The sequence below is a fragment of the Sebastes fasciatus genome, chromosome 20, assembly GCF_043250625.1.
Source record: "Sebastes fasciatus isolate fSebFas1 chromosome 20, fSebFas1.pri, whole genome shotgun sequence".
NCBI lineage: Eukaryota > Metazoa > Chordata > Actinopteri > Perciformes > Sebastidae > Sebastes > Sebastes fasciatus.
The window spans coordinates 18832298-18844443 of record NC_133814.1 but is presented as its reverse complement, the minus strand read 5'-3'; the positions used below and the strand labels follow the sequence as shown (position 1 = coordinate 18844443).

Sequence of the window (12146 nt, the reverse complement as noted above, 5' to 3'; positions counted from 1 at the left end):
GGCTAGTATTTTGAGGCAATAAATCCTCTGGTGGGCTCTGTAAGGAGTACAATTTTGAAAAATAATTATGTTGTACCAGCAAAATTTCCCTTGGTTTTTTCAATGATTTTATTTCCTACTACAAGCTTCAAAACATTTTTCTTTACAGTGTTTTTATACTGCAGATTTAAAAAATATTTGGTTGATCTCTCCCGATTTTTCCAGCCATTCTATTCTATTTCTCAAATATGATACGTTGGCTTTCTCTGCACATAGTCTTTCTAACTCTCTTTCCTTGTGCTCAAGATTGTCCAGTAGAGCTTGTGACACATTTGTATTATTGTCTACCCGTTCTGTTAAATCTTCTATCTCAGCTATCAATATTTTTTCTGTCTCCAAACGATTTTTATTTTTCCTTGAGCTGTATTGAATGCAGTGTCCCCTTAAGGTGTATTTTAAAAGCATCCCATATAATCAAAGGATCCGCTGTATCATTATTCCCTACAAAGAAATCTTTTATGAATTTGTTTGTTGTATCTATAAACTCTTTATCCTTCAATAGCTTCTGATTTAATTTCCAGTATCCTGGACCACTATGAATCATTGTGGTACAAATGCTCAAGGTTATAAGATGATGATCTGACCTAAATCTCTCTTTAATCTCGACTTTATTCATTTTTTGGAGTCAAAGAAAATGATGTTAAGAAATAATCTATTCTGCTAGCCTGATTTCCTCGTCTCCATGTATATCTTGTTTGCTTTGGATTTTGCAATCGCCATATGTCAATTAAATCTAGTGAGGTCATGAGGCCAGAAATAGCATTATATGCTCTAGAATGATAATTCTTAGTTTGTATGCCTTTTCGATCCAGATCTACATCCAACACAGTGTTGTAGTCTCCTGTCATTATCAAATTTTTTATCATGTAGTTTTTCTTTTCTTGCAACATGTTGAATATATCTTGAAAGAAGAGTGGATCATCAGAATGAGGTGCATACAGATTTACTAATACAAATTCTAGGCTATCCACCAATATATCTTGTATAATATATCTACCTGCTTGATGTATTATTGTATCTTTGACCACAATATCTACTTCCTTTTTATACATTATCATTACAACTTTAGAATTTGAGCATCCGTGTGAAAAGTATATGTTATCCCCTCCACTCTGTTTTCCATTTAATCTCATACAGTTGGGTAGAGTGAGTCGCTTGTAAACAAAATATATCATATTTTTTAACCGTAAGCCAACTAATAAAGTGTCCCCTTTTCTTCCTATCAGCTAAACCGTTACAGTTGAAGCTTGATATTACTAACTTAGACATATTTGATCTTCAGTGGATTCTATACTTTCATGATTCTTGAAAAAAAAAAAGGATGGAAATAATAATAGTGACACCAAAACAACGGGAAGGGGCTGAAAATATTTCCTGTTTCTTCCATCCTCTGATGATATATTTTCTATTGTCATATTTCTCTCCCTTTTTAAATAGCGTCTAAGAGAAACATTTTACTATAACAAAACATCCAATCCCAATTTATGAGCGCAAAACTAAGAACAAAAGATCATCAATGCATTGATGCAAAGATCATCAATGCATTGATGCAAAGATCATCAATGCATTGATGATCTTTTGTTCTTAGTTTTGCGCAAAACTAAGAACAAAAGATCATCAATGCATTGATGCAAAGATCATCAATGTATTGATGCAAAGATCATCAATGCATTGATGATCTTTTGTTCTTAGTTTTGCGCAAAACTAAGAACAAAAGATCATCAATGCATTGATGCAAAGATCATCAATGTATTGATGCAAAGATCATCAATGCATTGATGATCTTTCGTTCTTAGTTTTGCGCTCATAAATTGGGATTGGATGTTTTGTTATAGTAAAATGTTTCTCTTAGACGCTATTTAAAAAGGGAGAGAAATATGACAATAGAAAATATATCATCAGAGGATGGAAGAAACAGGAAATATTTTCAGCCCCTTCCCGTTGTTTTGGTGTCACTATTATTATTTCCATCCTTTTTTTTTTTCAAGAATCATGAAAGTATAGAATCCACTGAAGATCAAATATGTCTAAGTTAGTAATATCAAGCTTCAACTGTAACGGTTTAGCTGATAGGAAGAAAAGGGGACACTTTATTAGTTGGCTTACGGTTAAAAAATATGATATATTTTGTTTACAAGCGACTCACTCTACCCAACTGTATGAGATTAAATGGAAAACAGAGTGGAGGGGATAACATATACTTTTCACACGGATGCTCAAATTCTAAAGTTGTAATGATAATGTATAAAAAGGAAGTAGATATTGTGGTCAAAGATACAATAATACATCAAGCAGGTAGATATATTATACAAGATATATTGGTGGATAGCCTAGAATTTGTATTAGTAAATCTGTATGCACCTCATTCTGATGATCCACTCTTCTTTCAAGATATATTCAACATGTTGCAAGAAAAGAAAAACTACATGATAAAAAATTTGATAATGACAGGAGACTACAACACTGTGTTGGATGTAGATCTGGATCGAAAAGGCATACAAACTAAGAATTATCATTCTAGAGCATATAATGCTATTTCTGGCCTCATGACCTCACTAGATTTAATTGACATATGGCGATTGCAAAATCCAAAGCAAACAAGATATACATGGAGACGAGGAAATCAGGCTAGCAGAATAGATTATTTCTTAACATCATTTTCTTTGACTCCAAAAATGAATAAAGTCGAGATTAAAGAGAGATTTAGGTCAGATCATCATCTTATAACCTTGAGCATTTGTACCACAACGATTCATAGTGGTCCAGGATACTGGAAATTAAATCAGAAGCTATTGAAGGATAAAGAGTTTATAGATACAACAAACAAATTCATAAAAGATTTCTTTGTAGGGAATAATGATACAGCGGATCCTTTGATTATATGGGATGCTTTTAAAATACACCTTAAGGGGACACTGCATTCAATACAGCTCAAGGAAAAATAAAAATCGTTTGGAGACAGAAAAAATATTGATAGCTGAGATAGAAGATTTAACAGAACGGGTAGACAATAATACAAATGTGTCACAAGCTCTACTGGACAATCTTGAGCACAAGGAAAGAGAGTTAGAAAGACTATGTGCAGAGAAAGCCAACGTATCATATTTGAGAAATAGAATAGAATGGCTGGAAAAATCGGGAGAGATCAACCAAATATTTTTTAAATCTGCAGTATAAAAACACTGTAAAGAAAAATGTTTTGAAGCTTGTAGTAGGAAATAAAATCATTGAAAAAACCAAGGGAAATTTTGCTGGTACAACATAATTATTTTTCAAAATTGTACTCCTTACAGAGCCCACCAGAGGATTTATTGCCTCAAAATACTAGCCCCAATTCTCAAGACGATAATACCGTAAAGTTAACAGAGAAAGAAAAAAATCTTGTGAGGGGCTTATTACGCTGGATGGAATTACATCCAGCTATTAACTCCTTTGAAAAAGGTAAAAAGTCCAGGAGCCGATGGCATACCTGTAAACTTTTATCAAACCTTCTATGAGTCTGTTAAAACACCTTTGCTGAACACCTTCAACTGGTCATATAGCAAAAAACAACTTACAGAAACTCAACAGGAAGGTTTAATCTCACTATTATTGAAACAAGATTCAGGTGGAAGGTATAAAGATCCCACTACTCTAAAGAATTGGAGGCCAATCACACTACAATGTAACGATGCTAAAATATTAGCCAAATGTCTTGCAAACAGATTAAAACTAGTACTGCCCAATATTATTCATCCAGATCAGTGTGGCTTCTTACAGTGTCGATCTATCAGTGACAGTATTAGACAAATAATTGAAATAATTGAATATTATGACTCAACAAAAACCTCTGCTTTCATTTTTTTTTTTTTTTTTTGCTGCCTTTGAGAAAGCTTTCGATAAAGTACGTTTGGATTTTATTTATAAATGTTTAGATTATTTTAACTTTGGAGACTCTTTAATTAGTTGGATAAAAAGTAATGTATAGTAATCCAAAGTGTAAAATAATAAACAATGTTTTTTTTCTGAAACAATTAAGCAATATAGAAGATTGAAAGAAGGATGTCCACTGTCTGCGTATCTATTTATTATAGCTATAGAAATCTTAGCACAAAAAGTAAGAATGAATAACAACATAGAAGGTTTGAGAATAAATAGTTTGGAATCAAAAATATCAAATGTATGCGGACGATGTAAACTTTCAAAATCAACCAAATGTTGCATCCTTTACTGCATTAGTTAAAGAGTTGAATAACTTCTCAGTAATTTCCTGACTAAAACCTAACTATGATAAATGTACTGTGCTGCGAATTGGATCTCTGAAAGGTACAAATTTTAATATCTATAGTAATCTGCCCACTAAAATGGTCAGATGGCCCAATAGATGTCATTGGTATACATATCCCTAAAGACATGGACCTTATCACGAAGGAAAACTTTGATAGAAAGCTACATACAGTAGACAGAAAATTAAAAAGTTTGGGGAATGACTAACTTAACTTTATATGGAAAAAAAATAACCGTGATAAATTCCTTAGTGATTCCTCAGTTTATCTATATCCTCATGTCATTACCTACCCCAGGAGAGGAGCTGTTTAAAAAATATGAGCAAAATGTGTTCAATTTCATATGGGGTTGGAAGCCTGACAAAATTAAAAGAGCTTATCTGTATAATGATTACAAACACTGTGGACTTAAATTGTTAAACCTTAAGGCACTCAACTTTGCACTAAAAGCATCCCTTATACCAAAATGTATCTTAAATCCGCAGTGGTTTTCAGCAAAATGATTGAGGTCTGCTCATCCTCTGTTCCACAAAGAACTCTATCCTTACCTCCAGTTAACTGCTTTTCAGTTCACTATATTAAAGAGAAAGTCATTTCCATACTTATCTGGCTTTTTGGACGAGGCCATAGTCATTTGGTTTCAATACCAATATCATCAACCAGTGTGAAGTTATGAAATCCAGAGCCAAGTGTTGTGGTATAATAGAAATATTTTGATTAATGATCACCGTATCTTTATTGAATCAATGTTTGAAAAAAGGAATATTATTTATAAATGACCTCTTGAATAGTGGGGGCGAAATCAAGACTTGTGATGAATTTAAAATAGTATACGGTAATGTTTGTGACCTTTTTACATTTAATCAACTCTGTGCAGCTATACCTCAGATCTGGAAAAGGAAGCTATTATTATGTACAAAACAAGTGGCATGTTACCCCTACATTAAGGACACAACATGGATGAATAAGACAAAAATAAACAAGAAAATATATCAGTTATACATGCAACTTAAACACATTTCTGCTACACCAGTAGCTATCCAGTCAAAAATGGGGGTATTTGTTAGACAAATGTATCCCATGGAGGAAAGTATATGCATGTATTTACACAACTTCTTTTGATGTCTCCATTAGAATTTTACAACTAAAACTAATCTACAAATTCTTGCCTACTAAGAGAATGCTAAAAAAAATTAAAATGGGGCATCCAACAAGGTGACATATGTAGATTGTGTGAGGAGGAAGAGGAGTCAGACATTCATTTATTTTTGGTATTGTAAGGAAGTTGCATTATTTTGGATTAACGTTGAAAAAAGTGGATCTCAGTCTACAAATCAAATTTCTATAGTTGTCCTTTATCTATAATGTTTGGTGATTTAAGGGGTGATGAAAAAAAAAAAGGAAAAGACCTGAACAACATCATCATTACGATGGGGAAAGCATTTATATTTAAAGCTATAAAAAGACAACAGTTAAACACTGAACATTTCAAAATGTTTTTGAAACATCAGTGGGTTCTTGAGAGGGATGTTAATAGAAATAAAAGAACAGAATATCATTTTTGATCATGGGTGGGCTACTTTGAGTCAGGGTGAGGATTGGAGTTAAACAAAATTAATTAATAAGTAATGTCGACAAAAAGGTCAACTAAAGGGATGTAAATATGTCCTTTTTTTTTTTTTTGTCTGTAAAATAGAATAGATAACTGTGTAAGCGAATGTGTCTAAGTGGATATCTATATGTAAGCGGGTGTGGATATAGACATATGTATATACTATATGTGTGTGTGTGTGTATCTACACACATAGTCAAAATTGTTGGTACCCTTCCGTTAAAAGAAAGAATAAAAAAAAAAAAAAATGGTCACTGAAATAACTTGAAACTGACAAAAAGTAATAATAAAAATTTATTGAAAATGAACTAATGAAAATCAGCTAATGTTTTTGAATTTTGGTTCAGAATCATTTAAAAAAACAAACTAATGAAGCTGGCCTGGACAAAATGATGGTACCCCTAGAAAAGATTGAAAATAATTTGACCATAGGGGCACATTAAACATTGGCTGTGTCTAAGTGGATATCTATATGTAAGCGGGTGTGGATATAGACATATGTATATACTGTATGTGTGTGTGTGTGTGTGTGTGTTTGTGTGTATCTACACACATAGTCAAAATTGTTGGTACCCTTCCGTTAAAGAAAGAATAAAAAAAAACAATGGTCACTGAAATAACTTGAAACTGACAAAAAAGTAATAATAAATAAAAATGTATTGAAAATGAACTAATGAAAATCAGCTAATGTTTTTGAATTTTGGTTCAGAATCATTTAAAAAAAAAAAAACTAATGAAGCTGGCCTGGACAAAATGATGGTACCCCTAGAAAAGATTGAAAATAATTTGACCATAGGGGCACATTAAACATTGGCTGTGTCTAAGTGGATATCTATATGTAAGCGGGTGTGGATATAGACATATGTATATAATGTATGTGTGTGTGTGTGTGTGTGTGTGTGTGTGTGTGTATCTACACACATAGTCAAAATTGTTGGTACCCTTCCGTTAAAGAAAGAATAAAAAAAAACAATGGTCACTGAAATAACTTGAAACTGACAAAAAAAGTAATAATAAATAAAAATGTATTGAAAATGAACTAATGAAAATCAGCTAATGTTTTTGAATTTTGGTTCAGAATCATTTAAAAAAAACAAACTAATGAAGCTGGCCTGGACAAAATGATGGTACCCCTAGAAAAGATTGAAAATAATTTGACCATAGGGGCACATTAAACATTGGCTGTGTCTAAGTGGATATCTATATGTAAGCGGGTGTGGATATAGACATATGTATATACTGTATGTGTGTGTGTTTGTGTGTGTGTGTGTGTATCTACACACATAGTCAAAATTGTTGGTACCCTTCCGTTAAAGAAAGAATAAAAAAAAACAATGGTCACTGAAATAACTTGAAACTGACAAAAAAGTAATAATAAATAAAAATGTATTGAAAATGAACTAATGAAAATCAGCTAATGTTTTTGAATTTTGGTTCAGAATCATTTAAAAAAACAAACTAATGAAGCTGGCCTGGACAAAAATGATGGTACCCCTAGAAAAGATTGAAAATAATTTGACCATAGGGACACATTAAACATTGGTATCATGGTGTGTACCACACTGAACATGGACCACAGAAAGCTAAGGAGAGAGTTGTCTCAGGAGATTAGAAAGAAAATTATAGACAAGCATGTTAAAGGTAAAAGCTATAAGACCATCTCCAAGCAGCCTGATGTGTTTAGGCAGTTGATCGCACGCTAAAATACCCAAGAAATTTGTCCCATTAATAATTATTTTTCTAACAATGCTAGTTAGTTCTATAGTATTCATAGTGTTTTAGTAGTAGTCCATGAGCCATTTTCTCCTGTTTGAGCCAAAGTGGACTTAATGGCAGACAACCCCGGAGGACACCAAATCATAAAAAAGTGAGACTGGAATATGCCAAAATGCATATTGACAAGCCACAAAGCTTCTTGGAGAATGTCTTTTGGACAGATGAGACAAAACTGGGGCTTTTTGGCAAGTCACATCAGCTCTATGTTCACAGACGCCAAAAATGAAGCATCCAAAGAAAAGAACACTGTACCTAATGTGCAAAATGCAAGAGTGGCGTTAGGAAAAGCGTCCTCTTCAAAAGTTGTGAAGTTTGGTAAACACGACCTCAGCTGAATGCTGACTATATACACAAAGTGTAGGTAAAAGATGGAGCTAGTGACATCTCATGAATACGCATGGTTGACAGGCCTTGAGGTTGCCCCATTCACACTACATACATTTTTTTTTTTTTTTTAAAAACCCACTATATTGTAACTCTACCGACATTGCACCGCTTTTTTTTTTTGGGAGATGACTACAAGCAAAATTAGTGGTGTACTAACACACATCTACCAATTTAAAATGTTAACAAATCATTACAGCACAGATACATCTCCTAAAGAATTTTAGGAGATGGCATACAAGAGATGACCCCCATCCCGCTCACATCCACCCCCTTTGTCCCTGGATACATGCTGATATCTATTACAAACAATACCACCCCATACCCCACCCCCTCTCACAGATACATCTCATAAAGAATTTTAGGAGATGACATGAAGGAGATGACATACTTCCCTTCTCACACCATTTGTCCTGGATACATGTTAATATCGACTACGAACAACGCTAATCCATACACCCTCTCACAAACAAACATATGGTTACAGGATCCATGCTGCTATAGCCTGCAAACAGTACCAACCACCACAGCATCAAAAGCCATAAACATTTTGACCACAGCACACTAGGCTTTGTTTGAACTTTTAATGATACTGTAATAAAAAAGACACCTCTTGGATACAACGGAGTTCACATATAGGTATACAACTGTGTTTTGTTCACTGAACCAGTATCCACAGGAGGGGGTCTTCTTTTGTTTACTGAGCAACTGATAACATCTTGGATACAACCGACTTTTTTTTTTTTTATCTGACTCAGGATCAACAGTATGGGTCTTCTGTGGAAACACCAAAAAACAAAAACATTTGGTCACAGGGACCATGGTTTGTTTGAACTTTTAATGATACTGTAATAAACACACATATTGGGATACAACTGTGTTTTGTTCACTGAAGCAGGATCCACAGGATGGGGTCTTCTTTTTTTTGTTGTGGAGCAACTGATAACACCTTTGGACAACTACCAATAATTAACATCAGCCCTAGGGTTACAAAAAGGACACCAGGGTCACCAAGGGTTCACCTGTATCCCCACACACACACACGCACGCGCGCGCGTGCACACGCACGCGCGCACGCTCACGTGCACGCGCATTTCACATGCACGCGCAAATGCACCAGTCCTATACTACTCATGTGTGTACACGAGTGTGTGTTTGTATAGTACGTATTTGAGAGACAGAGAGAATAAAATGAAGGCAGTGAGATCAATGACTTGTGTATCTCTCTCTTGCAATCTAAAAACGACGGTACATTTAATTGAGTTAGTGAGATGAAAGGCCGTTGCAATATGCAGCATATTGATTTTATGTTGCTGTACTTAGCCTGAGTGGCTGCTTGTTTAAAATAAATAACAATACTGGGAAAACAGAGACAAAGGTTGCGTCCGAAACGCAAATTGCATACTATTTCCAGTGAAATATTACAGTATACAAACAGTGGACACCATAGACATACAGTATGTATGGCTGGACACTACGGTTGCATCCAAAATTCCGTACTAACATGCTATTTAGTACGTTAAAACAGTATGTGAGATATTTTTGTACGTCCGAAACCTTAGTATGAAACCAATTGCAATTGCATACTATTTCCGGTGAAATATTACAGTACGCAAACAGTGGACACCTTAGACATACAGTATGTATGGCTGGACACTACGGTTGCGTCCGAAATTCCATACTATGCTATTTAGTACGATAAAACAGTATGTGAGATATTTTAGTATGCATACTATCTCCGGGGAAATATTACAGTATGCAACGCCGGACACTACAGCGGCATAAATATCCAAAATGCAATGCGGTAGTCACGTCAGCGTTCATAACGGACGTTGACGGACAGATCTGTAATGTCAATAACGCTTCAATTTAACTGTAAGTATAAGATTTCACTTTCCTAGAGGTAATATATTTTTTAATTAGTTCAGACTTTGATTCTCACAAACCGTCGTTTTGGTCACATGAGGTTGGCACAGGTAACCATGGTTACACGTCTCCAACCGGCAAGGAGGCTCTCAGGTAAGTGACGACGTAAATTACTGTTCGGTATGTCACACAAAAGTATGTTGACCGATAGTACACATATTGAGTATGTATAGTGCATAGTATGCGATTTCGGACGAAAAACTACCAGAGCACCTCAAAGAGCAGAGCAGATTTAAACAGGGAATGGAGTTTCTGTCCTTGTGAAGCAGTTTTGTCATCGCTAAGCATCATTTGAATAGAGCTGCAGACAAATAGGTAGTTAGTCTTGATGGGAATAACAAAAAAAAAACGAGTATAAAAGAGAGGTCGAGGATAAAGAGAAGGTTTGTCGTCTGCAGCTAAAATCCTTGAGTCTTTCAATTTTGCTATTGACCAGTGACTGATACAGCTGTGTCATGCAAGACATTCACTCAAAGAGAGTTTGTGCAACTTTTTTCTGAAAGGAATCCGTTTTGCCTTCCCGACGCCTCAGGGCATGAATATTGCATTTAGTTCAACCCCGAACACTGACATTATTTATGGAAGCAATCATCATCAGCCATGAAGTGAACCCTGTCTGCCTGCGCCACGCAGCTGACCTCCAACAGTCTTCTTTGTGTCTATAACTGAAGCTCTTTGTGGGCTAATACAGCCGCGATTCAATATCACATTATTTTTTGATAGAAACACTTTTTAATGATCTAGCAAGACGTACTTTTTCCCATCATCATCATCCCCGGCTATGTTGTTATGTGCCGTTTCTGCGCTGTTTGATGAAGATCTCACCTCCTCCTTCACCCCCAGACTGTCTCTCTTCATTGTGTGCTTGATGAGGCTGTCAAAAAGACAGTGTCTGGCCAAGTGATGAGATGAGACAAGGGCGATGACTTGCCTCAGTCAGACTCACCTGCAGCCGCTGGCAAAGTCAGGATGCGTGTGTGTGTGTGACTTGTGTGTGTCTAAGTCTGTATGATGGAAACCTCAGGTACTCACTTTTATCTAAACCCTCAAAATCACTGTGGAGAGCAATTACTGAGGTTCAGTCATAGCCAAAGAATGTGCTGTGTGTGGTAGTTAAAATGCAGCTGGTAAGAATTTGGACATTCCCACATTTTTTGTTGTGGTGGCGGCTCTGGACACACTAGATTTTAAGTGAAACTCTGAAAATGAGTGTAAAATGTTGACTTTCAGCTGTACATTGAAGATGGATATGACCATATTAGGTGAACAGTGTAGTAACTGTAGCCCCTGTGCCAAAAACGATTTATTAAAAGAGCTACGCTTGCTACGCTCACCTAATGTAAGAATACGAAGAAGAGGACGAAGAAGAATACCAAGAGGCAGACAGAATAAAAAATAATAATTGCAGCCCAAACATTATCTTGGACAATATTGGACAATTTTAGCTTCTGGCAGATACATCAGTATGCCTGCCATTAAGAAATTGCATTACAGAAATGCCAAAAATATGTTTGAGATCATTTAGAATAAGCACTGCCATTACACAGAACACTGGTAAGTTTATTTTTCAACTGTAAAATGTCCCGCTCAGTACATAGCATATCTATGTGAGAGTGTTTAAATCATAAACTAAAGGGATCCTTACTTTTGGTTACTTTAAAGGTCGTATTGATAACATTTTTATGTAGACAAATTTTTTTTTTCAAATATGTCTTTTCCTGAAAAAAAATATTATGATTGCAAACTAATTTAAAAAAATATGACGGGTCCAAAAATTTATGTTTTGTTCATCTCTGAAGAAGACATCACTTCAATTCACTTCTAACAAGGTTTGTGAGCCAATAGTAAAACGACGTGGTATCTCTGGGTTGTCAGTTAGTGTGGCTAAAAACTATAAATGGTCGAGATTGACGGTAAGGGCCTTAACAACTTCTTGTGAAGTGAATGCAATGGAACGGAGGAGGGAGAATGCAACAGCTAGTGGCTGAATGTTATCAATAGCACCTTTAACGCCTGATTTATCATTTATAAGCAGTACAGTAGATCAACATTATTGTTTATAACAAATAATAATGAAGTTATTATAATGAAGGATACAAGGACATTTTAAGTGCTTATTAATGTAATGCATTATTAACAGTTAT

The 12146-nt window shown here is 35.1% G+C and overlaps 1 long non-coding RNA gene across 1 annotated transcript in view; it reads right to left on the bottom strand.

Moving 5' to 3' along the window:
- Positions 1 to 12146, bottom strand: part of LOC141758623 (uncharacterized) — a 95969-nt gene that overhangs the window by 8258 nt on the left and 75565 nt on the right. The window lies entirely within an intron of this gene.